The following is an 8895-nucleotide window of genomic DNA, read 5'->3' on the forward strand; positions in this document are numbered from 1 at the left end:
TATTTAAGGCTAAGCACAAATCTTCTACATATATTAAAAGCTGATTAAACAATTTTCGCTAAATATTGAATAACCAAAATATCCCTACAATATTTATCGACCTTTATGCCCTTCAAAAACTAAACTATTTATTCAAATAGTTGGATATAATTGTAACATTAAAACCCTTTTAATAGAAATCTCTATGGAGTTCTATACTGATAACGTCCAAATTTACTTCTCAAAGAGAAAGTGTACACCGTCGTCGCAATATAATTTACCCAACTATGAGTCAGGGTCGAATCCACATGGAACAATATAAAGGCGATTGTGAAAGTAAATGATTTATTACCTACTACGCTAAGCCAAACACCTTGTCAAAATTTGATTTTTTTTTATTTAAAAACTAACAAAGATAAAACTAACTAGAAAGCGGAAAAAGTGATCAATGGCCTCACAAGCAAAGGAAAACAACAGAAATTACTCTCAAGTAACGATCCAATGTATTTTACAATTTTACAACTAAGAGCGAGTTTATGTTAATAGTTAATGATTTCTAAAATCTCATTGAAAGTCTTCCAACTAAATATATGAATTTCACTCTAAGCTTTTTCAAGTCTTATAGTGTGATATTAAGCACAATCAATTTAACCTCAAGTTAACTATCCTCTTCCAAGCTCAAGTAATTAGATGAGGTTTAAAGCCCCAAATCCTTACTATTTACTCTTTTCCTAACCCTTACTTTCTTTTAATGTTTGCAACCACTAAATGACATTAAAGCTTGAAGAGTAAATAGAGAAACATTAACACACTTCATTAGAAATAAAAATTATTTAATACATAAGCAAAACAAGAGATTCAATACAAACTTTAACATATGAATGTTTGCATAAACAAGATTAAAGTGATAGAATAAAATGCTACACACTTAGATATACAATAAAAGCAAGAGTTGAAGAAATGGGTAAAGAAATTCTCATTGAGTACTCCAAATCTTCGAACCCTAGGTGTAGTTTCTTGTTCCTCCATTTGAAATAATGGCCAAAGATCAAAATATTTTGCCCCAAGCTTCACTTTTATAATTCGCAAATTTCCCAACTAAAAGAAAATGACAAAAACAACCCTCAAAATTTTAGATTTTCGAAATTGCAAATCTGACCATTTTTTGCACTTCTAGCAAGTTTTTCCTTTTCTTCGTTTTAGCTCTTTTTTGCCTCATTTTCACTTGGTTTCTTCCCGATCACTTCTAAATCACATAGAACCTGTAAAATGGAAGTAAACAACATTAAATACACTATTTTCTCAATCAAGCTTAGCAAAAATTTAAAATTAAAGAAGAGATAAGTTGGTAACATACCAACTTATCAAACCCCCAAACTTAAATTATTGCTTGTCCTCAAGCAATTCTAAACATACGATCTCCTTCCAAGGAATCAACTCAATAGTGCACCAACATCATACCACGTCAAAAAGTCTACTCTAAGCACAAACACATGACTTTGATTGGTACTAACAATTAATCCAAAACATATGAATCACCAACTTCTCAAAATTTTTTTTCAAGCGTTCAAATACCAAACTAATCAAATTATCAATTAAGTCATGACACTAAAGTTTCAAAACTTTCCTCTTTATCACAAACGACTTTTATTATTCATTCCTCTCAATAGGAAATTGGATCAAATTCACTCAAATTTTATGTGCCCTCACAATCAAGAGAGAATCCCAAACTCATAAAATGCAATTCAAAATACTTATGGGCTATCAATTGGAAAGTAACTCTCTCTCTCTCTCTCTCTCTCTCTCTCTCACACACACACACACACACACACAAAGATGTTCAAATGCACAGAAGTAGTACCATAAACTTGCCCTTCATGTACTTCTCCACTAATGTAGACACACTTGGTTCAAAATCAATTAGGACCTAAAGGGTTGTAATATAGGCTTTTGGTTAAGGTAGGGCATAATTTGGGTAAGAGTGACCCAAAACCTCCCTAAGCACTACAATTTGCAACAATCAAAGCACACTTTCTTTCAAACTTTTTCACCCTTTTCTTCATTTTTCATTTCACCTACTAGTCTTCCCTTTATTCACAATTCTTTATCAATCCTTCCCTTTTCTTTTTCAAAATAACAAGGAAGTTCCCAATTTTTTTTATTTTTTATTTGCATTTTCTTTCACTTCTCACCTTTTCACCATTCAAGCACCTCTCACATCACAATTTTCCAACCATCCCCCCAAAACTTGGGCTTTTAGCCTATGTTTGCACTTTTAAAGTACTTAGGGAGGTAGGATGCTAAGAGATGGATCAATTGAAGAACAAAATGATAAAACTTGTAATATAGTTGTCAAAGAAAGGTTAAAGGCTCAAAAGGAGTTGACTAGGGAAAGTATGCAAGGGTAGGCAATTTAAGGCACAAAAACGGTCCAAGGAAGGCCTAACGTCATTTTTCAAACCAAGTTAGTCTAGGATTTCGCCTTGAAACACATTCCGGGCAAGTTATAGACTACAAATATTGCAAAAGAACTCACGAAAATCTCACCACACATGGCACATGCAAACTCAAGTGAAATATGTATCCAAAATTCAATTGAAACAAATGAACTCAAAGAAAGTCACTTATAGCCTAGAGAGACTACCTAGTGAACTTAAGGGCCAAACATTGAGTCTAAAAGTCACAACAAGAATCATTACTTTAATCCTTCAAAAAAAAAAAAAAATCATATGCCCAGGCTTAAGTGTGTTGGTACCAAGCAAGCCAAAAATGGGTCAAGGGGAAAAAATCACATCCCACACCACTTTTACTCCTAACAAAAACTAAAGAAGCTAGTCGTTCAAAAAAAAAAAAAAGATTATACTAATATTAAAAAAAAAAAAAAAAAAAAGTCAATCTACCAAATTATCATCCATCATGACATATCACACCTCATCACAAGAATATCTATCAAAATGAAGTATCAGCCCCCAACTAAAAATGTTGCATTGTCCTCAATGTAACTATATAATTAAAGCAAAAGTTAGGAGAACTCCGTGAAAAGATGATGTTGTTGAGCTAGTGCATAAGGGGAAGATCTTTCGCTTCTCCTTGAGTTGTACCATGTTAATTTGAAGCCATCTATGTGAAAGTACATTTCAAGTAACCCTTTTCAGTTTGTACTCCAACACAAATAAAGAAAGAATTAGTTTCCTGCAACTCATGTTCCAATCAATCCAACATTGCACTAACACTACTAAAAAATTGGCAAAAACCGACGGAAGAAACCGATCAGAAATCGATAGAAAAACGTATTCCGTCACGTTTTTCTATAATTTTTTAAATATTTTTTTAAGGAAACCGATAGATCATGTTTGTTATTTTTTCGCAAAAAATGCGCGAAAAATATAATCATTTTTTATATTGTTTTCTAACATAAACCGACAGACTCAGTTGGTTTTTTTTCTATTTTTTAATTTTTTAATTTTTTTAATAAAAAAATCAAGGGAGTCCGTTGGTTTTTAGAGCGCAAAAATAGTATAAATTAAATCAATGTAAGTATTTGAACAAAAAACATAAGTGGTCTAGTGGTAGAGCCCTTTAATGCCAAGGAACATACCCGGGTTCGATTCCAAGTTGCTACATTACCAAAAAAAAAAAAAAAAAATGACGGAGTCCTTCGGTTTTTTAATTGTTTTTTTTTTTTTACATAACCGACGGACTCCGTCGGTTTTCGAAAGACGACGTAACGTAAACCGACGGACGTGTTGCCTCGATTTTCACTGAAAAACCGACGCAGTCCGTCGGTTTTTGCCGTCGATTTTTGCCTGTTTTTTAGTAGTAAGCTACTCATTACTCCACTTTAAATCATTTACTGCATAATGGCATCACAATGGAGAATATCCATACAAGCCAACTCTTCGTGGGGATGAAACATACCTAAGAAAGCACCGTTATTGTTTTGCTTCACACAACCTATGCACATATTTCCAGTGACAAAATTGCATATCATGTAATCAACTTTAGAATGTTAAAATACATGTTCATAAGATCCTATCAATGAACTGAGAAGCCACAAATCAGCATAACGCCACACAAGTCCCAATGATCAAACTCAATTAACGACATTCAGAACAGGGTAGGCTTCTCAATTAACATAAAGCAATAATTGGAGTGCGCATAGAAAAAATCACGTAAAGCACAAGCACTCTAAAGGTTGATGCACGTTACAACTCCTAATTTGATCCAAACCTAGGCAATCTCCACCAACAATTGCTTCCCTATCAACTCCTAATAGCGCTGGGTTACTCAGACTTCACTGGCGAATGAAATCGTCTCTCAGACAATTCATCGAATAGGTTGCAGGCATCCTACAATTAGCTTAGTTTCAGCACTAACAATGAGTGATCAACCCTCCCAAAATATTGAGAATTATGGTTCAATGAAGCACAATCACATATTAATCAACCAACAAAACCAGAATCGCACAATTTGTGCTCTCAACTGCGTATCAAAACGAATCATAGGGAAGGAAAAGCAAAAAAATACTGCAAGCATAGAGAGATTGAGGGGAGAGAGAGAGAAGGGGAGAGGAAAGAGAACTTACTTTAGCGCCACTGAAAACCTCAACTGGCGGTGGAGTTACGGTGGAGTTGTGAGTGAGAATGGAATGAGTGTGTTTGCTGTGTTGTAGGGGGACTTACAAGAGAGGAAATTGGTGAAGTTCTTTTCTAAACAACTCAGGTACCTTAGTTTGTCCGTATGTGTGGGGTTGTTTGTTTAAAACACAATTTGTATTGCCTGAACATGCTGCTTCCTAGAATACTAAAGATAGAATTACACGTGTCATGGACTTACCAGCGAGCAAAACAATTCCTTTATAATTTTCACTCGGATGGGCTTTAGATTTAGACACAATTTCTGCAGCTTTTTAGCACAAACTGTGCAATGCAAAATCGTTCACATCTCTACTTCATAATCTTGTCCAAATGAAGTCCAAAAATAATGAACTTGGTAGATTATTAATCAAAAATAATATAAGAAAACTTATCTAAAATTAAAATTATACTGAACTACAAAATTAAGGAAATATGGGTTGTCTCCCATAGAGCGTCGCATTTAACGCCATCGCACGACGTGAGTTAACTTTACCATTTTTCTCTCCACTTGGAGGATATGAATTTTCGTCCCAACTTTGAATCAAGATTACGATGACGCTCATGGGCCGGTGGTAGAATAGCAAAGAGGCCAAATCTCGGGTACCGCATTTTGCACTTGTTGGCCTTTAAGTGAGGCATGTCATTTTGTCTTCTTGGCATGGCAAACTTCAAAATGAAAACGCTTCGTTCTTCATCTCCAAAATCCTCCATATCCTTGGTTAATTCAATTTCTATATCATCAACTAAGCACAATGCTGAACAATGGTTGGAATGCGGTCTAAGACGCTCCATTTTTTAATTCACTCCATTTTTGACATCCTCACCCACAAATGAACTAGAGTCTTCAAAAATTATGTTATGAACTCTTCCATTCAACTCTATTATCATTTCTTCAATCTCGGCTTGCATTATTTTTGGGTTGGCCGGTTGGCAATTCACCATTAGGTTTTGAAAATCAATCTTGACCCCTTCCTTATTGGAAACCAACTCAAAACTATTATCCATGGGTGATATTGAGCATCACATGCCTCAATTTTTGCATTCAATTCGGCCTCCAATTCCCGAATGGCAATTTCAAGTAGCTCCACTTCTTGACTTCGCTCAACATGAATTTTTAGAAATTCTTTCATCATCCACGAAATGCCTTCACGGTGATCCCCGGCCCATAGACTCTAAGTTGTTGAGCTTGTTTCATAAGACAATCTTGGCTCACCATTTCCACTTTGTCAAGTTATTCATCATGGCGAGAGTCATTCAAAACTTGTAAAAATCCACCCATTGAGAAATCCATGTTGCCGACACTTTCTTGACTACTTTCAACATCCTCAAGTTGGTGAGCATTATGAGCCTCAACCAATAATTTCATTTGATCCTCCAAGATGTTAATAGCTTTGTCATTGCAACTAATTGCTTGAGTCAAGTCATTAAGTGCCTCCCTTAAGTCCTCGAGTTTTAAGTTCAACTTTTCCTCATTTTCAAGAATGGTCTCCAACGTGAGCATTATCCTCTCATTTTGAGCATTTGAAACTTCTTCCACTTTCATATCCCTATCATCATCAAAATCAAAAGTAGAATCGTCATTGTGGGGGTTCGGGGAAGGGAAGGACAAATAAGCACAATTAGTCCAATGACCACCACACCAATCGCAAATACTCCACTCATAGGTTTGGGATTGTGCGCACAATCCGCCCTCGGGAGAATTCAAACAATTTTACCATGACTGTGGTCCTCCACAATAAGGACAAGGGCCATCAAAATATGAACAATTACCATCCGACCAATTTCATTATATGATGCCAGTTACAAAAACTAAGAAAATAAGCAAAAAAAATAACTACACAAAATATTCACATGTTTGGACTAAAACAAGTAAGCTTAAATCCCAAACTAACTCAAATACGCCAAATTGTTCCCCGGCAACGGCGCCAAAATTGATAACGTCTAAATCCACTCCTCAAAGAGAAAGTGTACACGATTGTCGCAATATAATTTACGCAACTATGAGTCGGGGTCGAATCCACAGGGAACAATATAAAGGCGATTGTGAAAGTAAACGATTTATCACCAACTACGCTAAGCCAAACACTTTTTCAATAGTTGATTTTTTTGATTTAAAAACTAATAAAGATAAAACTAACTAGCAAGCGGGTAAAGTGATCAATGGCCTCACAAGCAAAGGAAAACAAGAGAAATTACTCTCAAGAAACAATCCAATGTATTTTACAATTTTACAACTAAGAGCAAGTTTATGTTAATATATAAGGAGTTCTAAAATCTCATTGAAAGTCTTCCAACCAAATCAATGAATTTCACTCTAAGCTTTTCCAAATCTTACAGTGTGATATTAAGCACAATCAATTTAACCTCAAGTTAACTACCCTCTTCCGAGCTAAAGTTATTAGATGAGGTTTAAGGCCCCAAATCCTTGCTATTTACTCTTTCCTAACCCTTACTTTCTTTTCCAAGCAAAGCTAAGGTAAAATAGCACACTTAATGTTTGCAACCACTAAATGACATTAAAGCTTAAAGATTAAATAGAGAAATATTAACATACTTCATTAGAAATAAAAATTGTCTAATACATAAGCAAAACAAGAGATTCAATCCAAATTTTAACATATGAATATTTGCATAAACAAGATTAAAGTGATGGAATAAATGCTACACACTTAGATATACAATAAAAGCAAGAGTTGAAGAAATGGGTAAAGAAATTCTCATTGAGTGCTCCAAATCTTCAAACCCTAGGTGTAGTTTCTTGTTCCTCCACTGGAAAGAATGGCCAAAGATCAAAATATTTTGCCCCAAGCTTCACTTTTATAATTCCCAAATTTCCCAACTAAAAAGAAAATGACAAAAATAGCCCTCAAAATTTCAGATTTTCGAAATTGCAAATCTGGCCATTTTTTGCACTTCTAGCAAGTTTTTCCTTTTCTTTGTTTTAGCTCTTTTTTGCCTCATTTTCACTTGGTTTCTTCCCGATCACTTCTAAATCACATAGAACCTGTAAAATGGAAGTAAACGACATTAAATACACTATTTTTTCAATCAAGCTTAGCAAAAATTTAAGATTAAAAAAGAGATAAGTTGGTAAAATACCAACTTATCATATACCAATTAAGTTTCCTACTAATATTTGAATTTCCAAGTATACGAATCCTATAAAGATAAAAACACTTGGAACCACCTTTTTTTTCAACTATATAAAATGTACTTCTTGTGCCAACATACTTGTGAAAGACGTAGACGGAAGAAATACGTTTCTATTGCTTTGCTTTTTCCAGGTAATATTAATTCCCTTTTATTTATTTTCGTCCAATGCTTCTTCTTTCCCTTCAGATGTATATGTAATTATATTTCATACACTATATTTGTATGGAAATTATACGATGTTTATATGGAAATTATATGATTTGGCGTGTTTTTAATATTTTTCTTGTGTGTTTTGTAAATATGTTTCATTCATCTGTTCTAGATGAAACATTGAAACTAAAGATTTATTTTAATTGAATTAGTTGTAACGCCTCCAAACAGTCTTTAATTTGGAGAAAACATTGAGAGAGAAATTTAGTGAGATCTGTATCCGCCTCCTAGAGTAGAAATATTTGAGATTTAAGGAACTGGTATAATCTTTGTTGGCGGAATATGCTGGTTCAAAATAAAGGAGCCCTTTATAATAAAGACAAGAGATCCTTTAAAGTGTTTAGCCTTAACATTTAGGAAAAGTTAAGGTTTTAGGAAAAGTTTTTAGAGAAAAATTAAGTATGTTTAAGTAGCAAAAGCTCTTTCCATAAGCTAAAAAGAGTAGGTTTTTACCGGGAGCAATTTTGAATCTTGGTCAAATATAAATTAATGTTCTAATATTGATAAAGTATTTTTCATTGATTAGTCAAACATAAATTGTTATTCTCAAATATATGGTAAGAATCAATTTAGACCAGCCATAAATTAACCACAAAAAATATATATCATAAACCATAGAAAAAAAATATCTAATCGATTATAGTTCATTCGTTATTAAACCATAGAAGAATAATTAACTTCAGTAAGAAGATTATATATTAATTTAGACCAACCAACTAAGACCGAAGTCTTCATATATTATAGGGGTCGGGGGTTACGTGTGAGGCACGTAGGTGGAGACAATATAAATATTGATTGACCAAAATATTTTGTAAATATTATTAGGCTTTTATGCTTGATAAGTTGGTATTTTACCAACTTATTTCTTCTTTAATATTAGATTTTTGCTATGTTTGATTGAGAAAATAGTGCATTT

At 33.8% G+C, this 8895-nt stretch overlaps 1 long non-coding RNA gene across 1 annotated transcript; it reads right to left on the minus strand.

Moving 5' to 3' along the window:
* Positions 1 to 768: 768 nt before the first annotated feature.
* LOC132056948 (uncharacterized) lies at positions 769 to 5065 on the minus strand. Its single transcript, XR_009415040.1, has 2 exons — positions 4565 to 5065; positions 769 to 1241 (listed from the first exon to the last, which is right to left on the minus strand). It is a non-coding gene; the product is annotated as an uncharacterized LOC132056948 (long non-coding RNA).
* Between the last annotated feature and the right edge of the window lie 3830 nt (positions 5066 to 8895).

Source organism: Lycium ferocissimum, chromosome 5 (assembly GCF_029784015.1).
Source record: "Lycium ferocissimum isolate CSIRO_LF1 chromosome 5, AGI_CSIRO_Lferr_CH_V1, whole genome shotgun sequence".
In the NCBI taxonomy this organism is placed as follows: domain Eukaryota; kingdom Viridiplantae; phylum Streptophyta; class Magnoliopsida; order Solanales; family Solanaceae; genus Lycium; species Lycium ferocissimum.